This window comes from Equus przewalskii, chromosome 28 (genome assembly GCF_037783145.1).
Source record: "Equus przewalskii isolate Varuska chromosome 28, EquPr2, whole genome shotgun sequence".
NCBI lineage: Eukaryota > Metazoa > Chordata > Mammalia > Perissodactyla > Equidae > Equus > Equus przewalskii.
The window spans coordinates 9,989,952-10,005,117 of record NC_091858.1 but is presented as its reverse complement, the minus strand read 5'-3'; the positions used below and the strand labels follow the sequence as shown (position 1 = coordinate 10,005,117).

The 15,166-nt window shown below is 40.1% G+C and overlaps 1 long non-coding RNA gene across 1 annotated transcript in view; it reads left to right on the top strand.

Annotated features, from left to right (window-relative positions):
- LOC139080080 (uncharacterized) overlaps positions 1-15,166 on the top strand; it is a 33,159-nt gene that overhangs the window by 17,105 nt on the left and 888 nt on the right. The gene's annotated exons all lie outside the window — the stretch shown is intronic.

Sequence of the window (15,166 nt, the reverse complement as noted above, 5' to 3'; positions counted from 1 at the left end):
GATATTCTATTTTTTTCAAAGCTTCTTTTCATCTCTCTGAGCTCAAATCTTCTTCCTCCTTTTCACCAGCCCTCAAAGGAATCAAAGGCTACTCCCTGCCTACTTCACCATCACCCAAGCCACGCTCATTCCAATGATCCTGGGAACACAGCCACCCACATGGGAATGGAATGAAGACTAAAGATAGAAGGATGAGCCAGTATCTGTTACAGATGGATAACGTGGTGTAGTGGAAACAGCACTGGGTCAGGTAGCAATTGGAAACCAGAGGGTGGGTCCTGCCTGATATCTTTCCAGCTCTCTGACCTTGTAGAAAGCATTCCAATGATTTGGACCTCATTTCCTACACTAAAATGTGGCTAGAGTGGTCTTGGTTACTTAACCTCTATAGTTCCTTTCTGCTCCATGAATATGGGTCTGAAAACTTTTTCGATTCTGCTACTCCTAATGTTTATGGCAATTAAAATAAAGAACTGGGAAAATTTGTCAGCCTTTGGGCAAGCATAGGCTGCTTCCTCTTCAGAACATGTATAGTACTTAACTCACAGGAAAGGTGTGAGCATCAAGTGATAAAAAAATTGAAAGACACTTAGCATAATGGCAGCCACGTTGTCAATGGTCAGTATGTATTAGATATTATTATCACCCTACCTCACAGACATAGAAGACAAATGATAGTTTTGAGGTGTGATATCTGTCTTACTCTTTGCAAATAGAGTCTGTGCTGTTGGCTGTCCTGGATTTCAGGGCAAAAGTTAAGTCACATAAAAGAAGAAATGCCTTACCCTTTGAGGCCACAGAATATCCCACTCTTGGGTGAATCTCTGCCATTCAGTGGTGACAGCTTGTGTGGTAGAGGCCTTGGTGTTTGATTTGGCATATTATAGTTCTTAAAGCAAAGCCCAGAGCTCTATTTGTGAAAACCAGCGGTGGCAGAAATGGGACATCTATGCTCCCCTGCCAGCACCTGCAGTATCTCCTGAATGGAGCACAATCTGAGGGAGTTTTAAATTGAAACCCTGTGCCAGGCTTTGTGATGGGGGCTATAATCAAAGGAGTTTTGACAATTCCGTGAAGAAACATGAAGCATCTCAGATACAAACATTACCTTTTCAGTTGGGTTTATTTGTGAAAATGCAACACAACATAAGGAAATTTTTACTAAGCATCTCCTGCGTGCCAGGCACATGTAATTTCACTTGTCTCGCAATAGCTCCTCAGCCCAGTTTAACAAGTAGAGACTTGTCTAATGCCACACAGTAGGTAAGCTGGGAAAGCTTAGTCAAACAGGAATGTTGTTTTGCCACCTGTGATGTTGTCCCTCCCCGACCCCAGGGGTCAAACTCCCTTCCTGGTGTTAGGCTAGCTATACCAGATAAATTGAATAGGATATGGCATCCTACTTTTCTTGAATTATAGATCAAAATTTGATTAGGTTGCTGTTTAATCATTTAGTAAATCCCCATGTTTTCAGAGGATTGAAGCAGACTCCTGAGGGTGCTTAATGTTCAGCATTTTGAGAAAGCCTAGTTGTCTCACAGTTCCTATATTCTTTAAATATGCTTTCAAAGTGATCCAGAACCACAGATAACAGATTCGAATGAAAAAAAATTAGCGTATTTTCCTTCATGTGTAGGTGGGTGCATATGTAAATGTGTATTCTGCTGGTCTCAATGTGTGTTAACACAGGAGTGTGTGAGTGAGTGATGTGCCAGAGAGAAACAATGACAGCAATTTAATTAATTCTACTGACATTGTTATGCCTTTAAATACAAGTAAGAATTGAGATTGGAGCAACCTAGAAATTTTCATGGCTGCTATTGGTGTTGCTTTTCTGTTCAGTGCAAATGGAACTGCCAATTAACAAAACCAGCCAAGCCCTGGCAACTGATGGCTTGTTGATGATCAAATCTCTGAGGAAGTTTGAGGAATGACCTCCTTGCCCAGAAAGGAAGGATTTCTCAGTCCCTATCCCTCGTGTACAGAGTAACAATGCATTTCAGCTCAAGGAAAAGGAAGAAGGTTGGTGTTGAGGGAGTTACCTATTTGGCTCCATATATCTCTGTCCTGTCACCACTGCTAATTAGCAGAAACGCTTTTCTGACAGCTACTCATAGAAGCAATTTTATCCACAAAAGTTCTGAAGAATGCAACCTTAAAAAACGTGGAAGGATAAGAAAACTGGGTCAACTTGCAGTGCTTTATTTTAGTTGTCTGCATATGTGAATGAAACTCTGGAAGCTAATTAATACTCTTAGAAAAAATGTTTAGTTTTCAAATAGTCTATTCTATTCTACGGCTCCAGGGAGATGATAGACTTGCATGTAGCCATTGACCATGCCACTAACTAGTTGGACTTGGGCAAGTCAAACAACCTCTTTGAGAAGTACTTCTTATTTTTTAAAGTTAGATTGCAGGGTTGAATAATTTCTAGAGCCCTTGTCAGTCTAAATTCTATAGATGTCTCTGTAGCACAACGGTTCATAAGAAGGGGAGGGGAGCACTTTGTCCCCCAGGGGACGTTGACAATGCCTGAAGATATTTTTAATTGTCATAACTAGAGAGAGGGGAGATGGACTGTGGGGCTGCTACTGGCATCTCATGGGTAGAGGCTAGGGATGCTGCTGGACATCCTACAATGCATAGAATGGGCTCCCACAACAAATAATTGTCTGGCCCAAAATGTCAATAGTGCTGTTGAGAAATTGCACGAGGAGTGTAAACAGTGAACTTAGATCCTTGATCCCATTATTGTTCTAAATTTCTTTGAAAAATTAAAAATGATTCAATTTCTTGATATTTACCACCCAATATTTTATATGATGGTTTCAGGGGCTAAAATTAGGTCCAAAGACAGGTGGTGGGTAGGGGCAGGGAGGCACTCCCTCATGATGGAAACATGGTGCTCAGGCCTAGGGAAGAGGCTGTGCAACAGTCCTAAATAGCTAAGGGTTGGATTAGACAAAAGTATTTTCAATAATCTCATATATAGGGCTGTTTGTTCATGATACAGAGATTGGATGAAAGGGGTAAAAGATAAAATAAAAACTAGTTCTCTAACCTGATGATAAAACAGGTACTTATACACTTGAGTTATTAATGCAAAAACTGATAATTTGGTATCCTTTACAGTCAAAGCATGTTTTCTATTGCTGCTGAAATAAATTACCATGGACTTAGTGGTATAAAACAACAAAACTTTATTATCTTAAAATTCCGTAGATTAGTAGTCCAACACAGGTCTCACTGGGCTAAAGTCAAAGTGCTAGCAGGGCTGTATTTCCTTCTGGGGGCTCTCGGGGAGAATCTATTTGAATGGCTTTTGCAGCTTCTGGGGGCTGACCATATCCTTTGGTTTGTGGTTTCTTCCTCAGTTTTCAAAATTGGTCTACCTAACCCTGACCTCAGCCAGGAAAGGGGCTTTCAAAGATTAATATTATTAAGTTGAATCCACTTGGATGATGCAGGATAATCTCTCCATCTCAGGGCCCTTAACCTTAATATATCTGCAGAGTACCTTTTGCCATGTATGGTAACAAGTTCACAGGTTCCAAGAACTGGGATGTGGACATCTTTGGGGGCCATTGTTCTGCCTACCACAGCAGGATTACATGTGTTGGATGTTATGCCACCATCTAAATCTCCCTGCAGAACGGAGGCACTCATTTCCCCAGTGTCAGGGAGTGTTTGCCGCTGACATCTCAGTTGAGTTGCTCCCTGGAATTGTCCTCAGCTAAAGAGAATTGCCACTCTCAAGCTCAAGCCCTGTTCCTAGAGGCAGCCCACAGCCAATGACAGGTTGATGCAGGGATATAAAATTATTGGTCCCTTGTCTCAAGACAGGACAGCTTGGAAGGGCCGTTCTAACTCTAGAGCTCGCCATTGAATTGGCTTGGGTCTCTGTTGTGATTGCATTGCTGTTCAGCTCCTCTCTCTGTCTAATCCTCCTTTCTTTGCCTCCTTTCTTTGCTTTCTTTGTTGATCCTGAGGACACTCTCCAATAAGTTTCCTGCAAGCAAAGCTTCATCTCAGACTCTGTTTCTAAACTGTTGATGCCAAGAATTATATGAGGAGGCAGTTTCTAAAATGGGCTTTTGGTGCTGGCAATGTAGACCCAACTACTGTTGGAAAGAGGAGCATAGATAGCTTCCTACATGCTGTGGTGACAGGATTGCTAAAATTTTCACCATGCTGAACTGCAATGAGACACTGGTAGAGGAGTCTTGGTGGAGGCAGTGTCTTAGATATTTGGGAAGTTTGAGGGGAGAGTAATTATTAAGACTGGAATTTCTGGGGGCAGCGTATACATTAAGAAATACAATAGTGAGTTGACTGGGGTGACTGGAGTGACTGATCACCAATTAAAGGCTAAGTTGAAGGCCAGAATGTCTCCTTTTAGCATATATAGAGTATACTGCAGCCAGAGTATAGAAAAAGCTGGAGATTATGCCCAGGACTTAATTATAAGAGTGGAACAGATCCAAAGGTTGAATTTTCAGCCTCAGCAAATCTATTCTGTAAGATAAGGGCCTTTATCAGACTTGGGATGAGGATATTTGAGTTGATGCACTTGAATCTCTTAAATCTTTAAATCCCTCTGAACAGTCTGGACCTGCAGGAGTGACCCATTAAAAGCTATTATTAAACCATTAAAGGCCCCTCTTACAGGCTAATGCTCTCCTGCTGCTTGAAGATAATGCAGAGGTCTCTGCCTTGCAAGACACATGCATCTCCTCAGAACCTACCATCCCCTCTCATCCTGGTCACCAAACCAATAACTAGGGTTAATTTACAACATAACTTGGCCAGGAAAGTTCTGGGCCAGCTAAGAGAAGATGAAGGAATTGCAATACTTACCTAATACATAGTTGTGTGATCTGGGCCACATGTGGAGCTGAGTATTCAGATGCTGGATCAAGGTAGGATATGAAATATTAGGTTGGCTGAGGGAAGCTTGTCTATATGGAAGCACCTTGTGATACAGAATTTAACAAATTTGCAAAGCACTTAGGAGATGGTATTAATGTGCTCCTGGGTTGGCATGCTGCTAGAAGCTTGGAGAAAATGATAGCCATCCTAAATGAGCTGGAAATGCCAGAGCTGCTGAGGAAGACAGTAGCAGTAGTTGTCAAGAGGCTCAGAGAATTTGGCATGCTAGATTTGATATATTATGTAACCCACCAGTTAACCATGCTCCATGGGAAAACCCAGAAGACAGTCTGTTTACTAAAGTGGTAAAGAATTCACTGATGAGCGGGCTATCAGATTTGTTGGGAAGGTCAGTGGTGGTTTGATTTCTATAGGCCAGGGCCAATGGTAAAGGATGCTGTTACAGAATTGGACTCCTTACAAGGAAAAAGTATGATAAGGTCCTGAAATAATAAAAAGTAGGTGGCAGTGCTTAACTCAGAAGCAAGCTGGGCACTATTATCATAAGACATGGCAAAACTAGAGTGGCATCTAGGAGGCTATCCCACTAAGAACTATGGAGATGGTTATAAGAACGTGATATTCCTAGAGACAAGGTAAAGGAGCAGTCAATAAGAGTCTCGTTCAATCTGTACAATTAAAAGAAGTCAAGGTTGGGTGATCAGGAGATTGAAGACGGGTACTCCAATAAGAATTCATTATCTCTTGACCAGTTTTCAGACCTGAGACAGTTTTCTGGCCCAGAAGCCATTAACTGAAGGAGAGGCCAGTTCCCCAGAAAGAATGAACCTGCCACACCATAGAAATTATATGGTACTAATTCTCCTGGTACTTTCACAAATGGGCCTATGGCCATTTACTGGGATAACACTGGAGAAAAGAAGATACTCAAACATACCAAAGATCTGAGTTGACATAGATATCTGGGGACCTCAAGTGTCCTAAAAGGTCCCCTTTTAGGACAGCATGTGGGGCTATATAATAAATGGTGTCCTGGCCTAGTTTGGTTCACAAGGAGCCACCACTTGGTCATTTCTCTGGGCCTGAATATGTATTTGGGTGAACGTAATTTGGAGTTGGTAAAACTTTCACATTGGTTCCGTGGCCTGTGGGGTAAGAACGGTGGGGGAGGCCAAGTGGAAACCTCTGAAATACCCCACAAATGAAGATATTAAATAAAAACAAAAAACTAGTATTGTAATATTTACAGTAGGCAAACAATAAATAAGGAAAATGGAAAAAATTAGTGCTACCTTTAAAGTTCTAAAAGATGTGAGGGTGGTGGTCCCCATTAGATGACTAATTTGTCATTCTGGCCCCTATAAAGTGAGGCAGATCCTGGAGGATGGTGGCAGCTATGCCAAGTGTAGTACATTTGTGAAAATAAATTAACGCGGTCTCAGATAGATACATGGTATGTGGCCAATGGCAAATGTACTCCTTCCATTCCTATCAAGAAGGAAAATCAGAAAGAGTTCACATCCACTTTGGTAAAGTGGTATACACATTTACAATCTTACTCCAAGGCTATGTTAATTCTCCTGCTCTCTGTAATGGTGTAGTCCAGAGAGATTGGCTCACATGTTTAGGCAGGCAAAATTGCTCCTTATGACCTGTGTTCTGTCAGATCCATGAAATCACAAGGTTAGGTGGGCCCAGTAACAGTTTATCGTGAGAAGGAAGTGGCACATTTGGGATTAGGCATGAGCAAAACCGGAAGGTACTAGTCAGCTTCATGTACCAGACTCCTATGTCATCCATCACTGCCAAAATTGTGTTCTGTCTGTCATCACAAAGTGAATGTCTTACAATGACATCTGTCCCTCTCCCTCTACTTATAACCAGGTGGTGGGCTAAAGACCATAGTTTCCATGTATTGAACTTCATCTAGCTACCATTTTTGCCAGTTGTCCAACTTTTCAGCCACAAGATCAAAGCTGAGCCCTCAAGATGGCACTATCTTTTAAAGAGACTAACCAGTGACTTGGAGGCAGTGACCACTGTGTCAGTAGAGAATAAAATACATGTGTCCAGAAACCAATGGGTGCAGGTAAGAGCGGCCCTGCTTATCATCATTCCCAGTGACACACTTACAGAATTTTTACTTCCTATCTTTGCAACTATGCTCTGTGGATTTAAAGACCGTGTTCCAGAGAGGGAACACTTACCTCAGGGGACACTGACATGATTCCTTTAAATTTTAATTTCAACTTCTGCCTGATCACTTTGGGATCCTCATAGCAACAGACCAGCAGGCAAAAAAGGAGTGCCTATCTTGGCATAGGTAATTGTCCCTCATCGTCAGAAGGAGATTAGGTTGTTGTCACACAATAGGATGGGGAAGAATATGTTTGGTATGCAGTTGATCCACTGGATGTGTCTTTTGGTACTTCTCTCTTGTTTTTAATCTTGGTAGAAAATGGATAAGTGCAATAGCCACAGCCTGAGAGAGTTGATGCTCTGGGTCATCTCACCCTAAACGCCCCCTAAACCTGGAGAGGTGCTGGCTGAGGGTAAGGGAAATCTGGAATGGGTACTAGAGAAGGGGGGGATAATGAGTATCAATGGAAGCTCTGAAACCAACGGCAGAGGTGTTGTATGTAGTAAGTCCCAGTAATCTTCCTCATATAAATTTCTTTAGGGAAAGAGATCAACCAGAATCCTGGAAGATCTATTCTAAGAACTTATTATATGAAATGGAAATGGATCTAAGAAGTATAAGGGGGAACTGTAGTGGGTGCTGTGGTGTGCTGCCCAGATCTCTGCTATAGGACTGAGGCACTGCTTCTCCCAGAGGCTAGTAGTCTTAGTAACTGATGGCTCCCAGTTGAGTTGCTTTTTGGAATTTTCCTCAGCCAAAGAGGACACAAGGTCCTCATGCAAAGTCACACCCCTTCTGTGGGGAGCAGTCCACTTCCACTGACTGGTCAATGTACAGCTATGAAGTATCTTTCCAGCTCCAAAACACCTTTAGGATTTGTCTACGGTCATTGTTGCTAGTGCATTACAATTCAACTTCCTTCTTTGCTCAGTCCTACTTCCTTCACTTCCCAAAGTTAATGATCCACAGGATCATTAGTAAAATTATTAGTAAAATAAATTAGTAAAATTTGTGCATCTACATCACAGCCTCTGAGTCTATTTCCTGAGAACTCAATCTAAGACAATATATACATCTAATAAATACCAGATTTCTCAGGAGAATACTCAGCAGTTTTTGAGAAAAATGATAGACTACTGAGTGCTTTTGATGGGCACTCTGTTAAGAATTTTATGGGTAGTTTCTCACTTTGTTGTCAAAATATCCCTATGAGGTCCACTATGAGTATCCCCACTTTATGTATGAGAAAATGAAAGCTTAGAAAACTTAATTACTTTTCCAGTACCCTATTGCTAATGAAGGGAGACAAAGAAATGAAAGATCTTGAATTCAGGCCTAGCTGAAAACCATTCTGTCATATGATGGCTAGAACCCTCAAGCATTAGTGATGTAGAAATTCTAGAAATTTCAACCAACTCAGAACATAGCAGTAAGAAGTGAATTAACACCTAATTACCACTTAAGAATTTATGGCTAATTTCTGGAGACTCTTGGCTTGATGACAATGGATATCAATTACCCCAAATTTACAAAATCGTCTAATTTCTAAATCATTTCATGTGGCATGCTGTATACAGCTTTCCCATCAACTAGTTAAAATTCATTTTTAAGGAAAGCTGTGAAATAATGTCATTTTAAAGCTGAGGATGACATGGAGAACATTTGATTCAAGCTCTATCAATTGAGCTCCCACGGGGCAGGAACTATATCCCCCCAAATGAGCATAGTGTCAGGAACTTAGTTTTGTTAACTCAGTGTCGATTCCCTTTATGACATCCATAGATGTTGCTTAACTTCCCCAACGTTGGATGGTATGTTTGTGGCAATGCAAACCAAGCCTAGTTTTATAGTCATTACTTTTTAAAGATATTTCTTCTACATTAACTACCCCTTAGTTCACTGAGAAATCACCCCTACAATGTAAATATCCTTAAAAGATGAAGTGTCCGTTTACATTATTCATGTAGAAATAGGTCTATTTTCACCTTGGGTTAATGGAATTTCATGAGGCAAATAAGTGATTAGGGACTTTGGGATGAGTGCAAAAGGATCTTTCAGGTACCTCCAAAATACCACCTCACTGATACTTTCTTCGTCAGGCTTACTTCTAAGATTTATTGTGTGTTTTTGTGGTACTGATGGTGTTGAGGAAAGAGCCAGGGAAAAAAGGTGAAATATACCCACAGATCTTTTGCTGTGGGCAGCACAATAATGATCCCAGATGCTGACCCCATTGATCCTCTGACACATTCATGCCAAATCCACACTTCTGTCGGCTGCTCTCAGCCACTGAGTGAGTATGGCAAGATTTTTAAGCCAAGTTCATTCTGGCAATGTTGCAGAACTCTTCCGGCAAAGGTCTTTGGCTTTTGGACATTCCAATAGGCTACCTGAAGCTTCCTTGGAGTCATGCTGCCGTTGAAGGCTATTTCTGCCCAATCCTCCTCTTTCTCCTTTCACAGCTTCAGACATGCATTTTAGTCTGAAAGTTCTCCTATCTTAACCTGTTCCTTCCCTAATAAATCTCCTGTACTTTTGTTCCTGCCTTGACATCTGCTTCTCAGAAGTTCTAAACTAATGTAAGTTGTACTGAGGGTGGTCTGAGAAAGCAGGCGGTAAGATGAAAATTTGGGACTGGCTAACTCACTTCCTGGTGGGCAAAGAGAACACCATCCTGAGTGGTGGGTTGGGCATGGATGTCCCTGAAACAAGGTGGTAACCCAATTGCAAATGATTTCACTGGTGAGATGTTAGAAAATGTCCTGGTGGAGGGAAATGTCATTGCAGATAATATGCAAGAAGGATGCCTGCAGAGACAGTGGAGTTGGCTGATTACTGCTAAGTTCTATTGAAGGCCTGTAGAAGCATAATGAGAAATTGAGGCCTATGGGAAAATTACAGTGAAAATAAGAGATGACCTGATTGAGTAAGAAGGTAAGAAGCGTAGAAATAAAACCAAACACTGGTATATAAAAAACACCATCCACTTTGTGCCTAATAACAATAGGTTTTCATTTAACTAAATCTGTATGTGTGTGTACATTCAGCCAACTTTTAGACCTGAATTGAGGCTAACATATAGGAGGAAAGGAGGAATGGACATTAAATTTTTGAACCACACCAGTGTCTCCTAGAAAGGAAGGTTAAATCATCCAATGGATAATAGCATTTGTTTCTAATCTTAAAATTTACAGAAGGCATCACTGATGATATTCATTTCTATCTTAGATTTGCATAGTATTTTTCTTCTAAACAATCCGGGACCTATACAGACAACTTTAGAATCGTGATTCACTTTGCTTGAAAATTTCACTAGAAAAAATCCACTGATAATTAAAGCATGGTTATGTTAAAATGGGTGAGGTGAAAGTGGTGAGTTTGGTGTACAAAAAGCTGGATTAAGGGCACTTTATGATTTGTTTTTCCTCTAGTATCTGGATTCATTTTCCTTTGATTGAGTGATTTCTATCTTTTCCTCTCTCATTTTTTCTCTCTCATCCTTCGCCTAGATTGAGCAAAAGATATTTCCTCCCAAGCTGATTGCTCACATTAGTGAATTATTTTCTCAACTGCCTGAAAACAGTTTCTTCTTTGTTTAGGAAGCAACTCCCCTTTTTTTTGCATCTTCAGTTCTGAGATCACAGATACAAAACTTTTCTAAGCTGTGACTCACAGATTTTATTTTTAGTTAACATCTTTTGACATTTTTTTCATGTTCCACTAAATAATTAAAGAAATTCGGGTCTCCTTTGTCAAACAGAAATGTTTCACAAAATTCTTATTGCAAATAGCGCAGTTCTAAAAGTTACTATTTTGAGTGAGTTCCTATTATAATTAATGGAAGTTCAGGCTTCCGGTCAGTGGAAGAATGTTGGCAAGTATATTCTAGTTCAAACTATCTTTTTCATCAATGAAAAAGTTGAAGCCCAGTGCTATGGACTGAATGTTTGTGTCCCTCCAAAATTGGTATGTTGAGATTCTAATTCCGAATATGATGGTGTTTAGAGATGGGGTCTTTGGGAATAATTAGGTCATGAGAATGGAGTCCTCATGATGGGATTAGTGACCCATGTAAGAAAAGTCATGGGAGAGCTTCCCTCTTCTCTCTGTTCTCCACCATGTGAGAATACAATGAGAAGACAGGCATTCGCAAGCGGCCATCACTAGACATGGGAACTACCAGTGCCCTGGTCTCAGACTTCCTGCTTCCTGAACTGTGAGCAATAAATGCTGGTTGTTTAAGCCACCCTGTCTATGGCATTTGGCATGGCAGCCTAAACTGTCTAAGACACCCAGAGATGTTAAAATTTGTGGTCAACGTTATGCAGGAACAAAAGAGAAAATTCCACCATTTGGGGTCCTAATCTTACTCTTTTCAGTAGAATGGTGACTTCAATGGATTCCATAGTTTACCGCTGCTGAAAAGAGATAGTTTTAACTGTTCTTTTTTGATGGAATTGGGATAATATTGAGGACTAATTAAGGGAATAAGTAACAGATCACCCCCCACCACCCAAAGCACAGTTGCCTGGGGAGGGTTGGTTGGGAGATATGGACTGAGGACAGCAATGCTTCCCTTCAGTGCATTGTCTAACTTGCTGAATTTTCAAGAACTATGTAAAATATATATACTGTCATTATCGTTTTGAGAACAAAGATGAAAAGATATTAGAGGAAGCAATGTGGAAGCACAACCAGTAGACACATAAATAAGAAAAATACAGTCAAAGAGTGGTGTCATTTTCCTCCAACAGTGTACTATGTAAGCCTAATTTCTCTCCTGGCTTCACAATGCCCCTGAAACCTCTGCCCATTCCTGCACCTTTTAAAAACTTTTGAATTAAAGGTGTCCATTTTATACTTGGTTGTTAAGTTGTTATGTTTCTTAAGATCTTTAAACACACAATAAGGGTCAAACCTGGTCTGCAGCCCATTTTGTAAATAAAATTTTTTGGAACATAGTCACACACTATTTATTCAAGTATTATCTATGGTTTTGGGAGTTGAGTAGGTGTCATAGACATAGCATAGTCTGCAAATCCTAAAATATTACTGTCTGGCCTTTTACAGACAAAGATTGCTGAATCCTGATACAGAAAGTTCTCTCTACTCTCTTTGTACCCCACACTGACTTCTTGAAGAAACTAGATAGTTTTCCTACAAAATGCCCCACATTCTTAATTTGTCTGATTCTTTTTTGTGTGACATTGTTTAACTTGTTTCTCAATCTCCTCTGCTTCTTAATAAACTGGAAGTTGGGTTTAAAATCTTAACTAGATTAACTGAATATATGTTTTTTTAAATCTATAAATGTCCTTATTATCCCAAAAGCTTTTCCTTATTTAATCAGACATGGACTGCTTAAAAAAGGAATAAAAATAAAAATGGTAATGTTTATAGCATGCTTACCATTTGCCAAACATACTGTCAATGTCAGACAGATGGTGAGGATGCAAAGGGAGTCTATTATATGGGTGAAGGGAGACATCAGGTTTATTTAGTAGTAGAAATAAAAGGAGCTAAGAAATCCTGCAGAGAGTAGCCATTCAGTAAGACCATGAAGAAAAAAAATAAATTAAAAAAGGAAGGGACAATTGCAGAATGTTTATACTCTTCTCATTTCAAACAAAAATGCACCCCAAACACGGTAGGAATTTAACCAAGATGAGTTACAGTTTCAAGATCAAAAGTGGAAATTTATGACTCTTGGTTGCTCTGACAAAGAGATTCTGTACAAGCTATTGTCTGTCTAATTTCTACCTTCTTGAATACATTCATTATTTTCCGCTCTGTTCTTTGCTGTGGGAGGCTGACTTCTATGGACTGAATTACCCAGCTCCATTTCATTCAGGCTTCTGATTAAGTTAGGCCAAAGGAAGTTATCCACAAGAAATCTATGGGTACCTGCAGATAAGGAGTAACAGGCGGCAGGGTATTTACTTATTATAATTCCATGAGTATAAGCTAGAGGTTTTCATCAGCCAGGTGCTTGGTAGATTTTGTCAAAAGATGGGGTGATATTTACAAATATGAGCAGGGCTAAAAAGAACTAAGAAACGACTCCTGGACCAGCAGCGACGTGAAGCAGTCCCAGTCCTGACTGGGTGAGGTTTGGCGTGAGAAGTAAAGGTGTGGGAGAAGGGAGTACTGTATAGGGGAAGGTAGAGGGGAGGTATAGGCTTCCAGAATGATGTTGAAATGCATGATTTTGTGATGTTCAGAGGTAGTCTAAGAAGTTTTCTGCCATAAGAGATCTTAGACATTATCTAGCACCATAGGCCAACTCCATGAAGAAATTTCTCCCTCAATATTGAATTTAACCCATCGGTTTTGATTATCAGGTTCTTCTTTCTCTGATAAATAGCTATCTTGGATAACCCGTTCTCTTTAGGTTTATCGTTCCCTCTTCTCTCTAGGGAAACTAAGAAAATAATACAATGCAACCTGTTCTGCCAAGCTCCCTTCCCTGCCCTGAGGCAAAAGCAACAGAGTCCAGCTTTCAAGTGAAAATTGTCCTATCAGTGAGTGACTGTTTGGAGTCTACAGAAACACTTCAAGGATTTCTGACAAATCAAAAAAAAAAATAAAAAAAGAATGTCTGATTACCTTGAGCCAAGAGCAGGGGAGAAGTTTGCACTGGAAACAAATCCAATAGAAATACTGGTCAACAATTAGTCTGCTAATCATGACTCTTTTCATTTTATTTAATAATTACCAATTAAGTAATTCCATGTGCAAAGCTGGCACTTGGCCCTGGGAAAGAGATGACAGCAAGCAAACGTTTATATGGCACCAAGTTCCCACTCACAAGGGAATTTTAAATGGACCATTGATTTTCTTAAATAAGCAAATCACTGGAGGTAGGACGGGGGACACTATTTTAAAAGAGTAAAGTAGCTTTTCCTTTGGGTAAAATCCCAAATTTTCTTTTGGCATATACCTCTGTCAACATTGTACTCTTCCTAGATGATTGAATATTTGGTGATGGTTAGGAGCAGTAGGTATAATAAATTGACACTCTTCTCTTTCAAGAAAACGAAGACAAAGAAACATCTCAGCTGTACTAGTTTTCTATGGCAGCGGTAGCAAATTATCACAGACTCAGTGGCTTAACACAACACGAGTTTGTTTTCTCACAATTATATAGGTTAGGAGTCCAAAATGGGTCTTCACTGGGCTGAAGTTAGGTGTTGGTAGAGCTTTATTCCTTTCTGGAGGTTCTAAGGGAGAAGCCATTTCCGTGCCTTTTCCAGCTTCTAGAAGACATCTGTGTTCCTTGACTTGTGGTCTTCTTCCTCTATATCCAGAGCCAGTCACAGCTGGTCCAGACTTTGTCACACGATGTCCATCACTTAGACCCCTGCTTCCGTCTTCATATCTCCTCCTCTGATTCTGACTCCTTTTCTGCATCTCTTCTTTTGAAGACCCCTGTGAGTACATTGGACATACTGGAATAATCCAGGATAATCTCCCTGCTTTGAGGTCAGCTGATTAGCCATCTTAATTCCATTTACAACCTTAACTACCCTTTGCCATGTAACGTGACATATTCGCAAGTTCTGGGGTTTAGGATGTGGACATCTTTGGGGAGGGACATTATTCTGCCCATGACATTAACCAACAACTAGCAATCCTTTGTGAGCGTTTGATGTATCTATCTCTGTGCTACACACTACGAAGGATACAAGAGATGGATAAGACATGATGCCTGTTCTCAAGTAATATAGATACTAATTAATTGCAGAACAATACTAACACATATAAGACAATGAATGGATGCTGTGAGATGTGGTGGTAACAAATAGGCAGCCAGTGCATCAAATTTAGGTTATACATGTATTTGGTGGGGATATGCACCTTCCAATCCACCTCAGTCCTCAGTTCTCCCTATCATCTGATATCTGAACCATCTCACTTATCTATATTACCAGGCATACCTAAGAAAGCATCTGAGATTTCCATCATGATTAACATATCACATATATTCCACGTATAAGCAAAGTTTTTTTTTTTTAAAAAACAGAAGTAATCATAAAACAACCAAAAACCAGATCTTTTTATTCCAAACTATTGATCTAACTCCCTGTCCACTTTGTGCTCTTTAATCTTTGGAAATGTTTCAGCAATGTAAATACA